Below are 1,702 nucleotides of genomic sequence, written 5' to 3'. Positions count from 1 at the left end.
CTGTAGAATCCATAATTTCAAACAGTTCCAAGATTGGGCTACTAGTTCAAAAGTTACAGCCCTTTGAATTTTTTTTCGAAATTGGTTTCTAGTCTATAACTTTTGATTGAGAAGTCTGATCGAAAAAGTACGAATTGATTTGGATTCTACGCACCCAAATTAATAAGAAAAAGTGTTTTCCCGAGAAATTTTGGTGTAGTCGATTTTTGGTAAAAAAGGAAGGTTATACACTGCCTTTTTTGAGCCCCGAAAAAAAAATTGTCTCAGATCGACCCGGAAAAAAAATTTCTTATAGAATATGGCCTGTAGAATCCATAATTTCAAACAGTTCCAAGATTAGGCTACTAGTTCAAAAGTTACAGCCCTTTGGGTGGTTAATCAATTACTCCCATCAGGCAGCTGCTCTAAGACTAAAAGGTTCCCCAAAGAATAGGAAGTTACCCGCCGTAAATAAGATTAACAGAAATGTACTAATCATCAAACAGCACAGACGGAAAACAAAAGACCCGACGGAATACAAAAGACCCAAGGAAAAACATTCCAATGGCACCGTAGAAGCAAGAACTACACTCAAGCGCAGTTAGTTATCCAGCTATTACTAAGCATATAATTGTAAATATATAACAGCCTTTTGTAATTAATAATGTTCATTAGAGCCTTTTGCCTACTCAGTAAAGTATGAAACGTATTGAGCAAGTTGTTTCTCATGAAATTTATAGATACGTATTAACCTATAACAAAATTACCACAAAATCCAAAACTAAATCTGGCAACTAGGTTTTGCACATTGACAGGAAATTATCATTTTGTATAAAATAGACATAACCTAATGAGTGACAGCACATATACACAGTGAATTTCATCACCCTAACATGGCCTACTACTTGGACAATAACTATTGAACGGAGTATATTAAGCAGTAATAATTTTAATTATACAGGGTTGCTCATAAAAACGCAGCACACCAAAATTGCATTTTTTTAAATGATTCAATGTTTCAACTCCCAATTTCAACCATAATGTAAGTACCTAAATTCAGTCGTTTCCGCGTTATCGAGTTTTGAAAATAAACGCTATTATTTTAAAATTCATTAATAATTGAACAAAAAACAATATTTAATGATTCCGAACAATCATAACAAACTTCACAAACGGTTCTTTACAGAACCACAGAATGTTTTCAAATGAAATTCGTGGTGTCATTAATTATTGTTCCTTCTTCAATAGATTTTAAAACAATATCTTTTATCTTCAAACTCGATAACTTCCAAACGATGGCATTTGGGTACCATTATGCTTCTTACAAATTATGGTCAAAATTGAGAGAAAAATTGAAATAATAAATAATATATAGGGTGTTCCATTTAAAAAATGCAATATTGGTGTGCCACGCCTTTATGGTCAACTTTGTATAATTACAACTACTATTGCCTAGTAGAAATTAAAGAACCTCAAAACTTTGTTTGATAACATGTATATTTTCCCCCATAATCGAACGTTGTCAAACTTTTCAGGGACCCTGTATATCACAAAACTAGGTTCAAAAATGTTTGACACAATTCACTGGAATGAATGCACAATTTGACATGGGCAAGTGAACGTTCAATGTACGTCCATCTCTCTATTTCTCCAATTTTTCTGTATGCAAAATAGCAAAAGCTAGTAGTAGTCACGGTGGTAGAATAATTATTGCCGAGGGACG

This window comes from Photinus pyralis, unplaced genomic scaffold (assembly GCF_008802855.1).
Source record: "Photinus pyralis isolate 1611_PpyrPB1 unplaced genomic scaffold, Ppyr1.3 Ppyr1.4_LG6, whole genome shotgun sequence".
NCBI classification, from domain to species: domain Eukaryota; kingdom Metazoa; phylum Arthropoda; class Insecta; order Coleoptera; family Lampyridae; genus Photinus; species Photinus pyralis.
The sequence above is the reverse complement of the archived record's forward strand: the minus strand, read 5'-3'. Positions refer to the sequence as shown.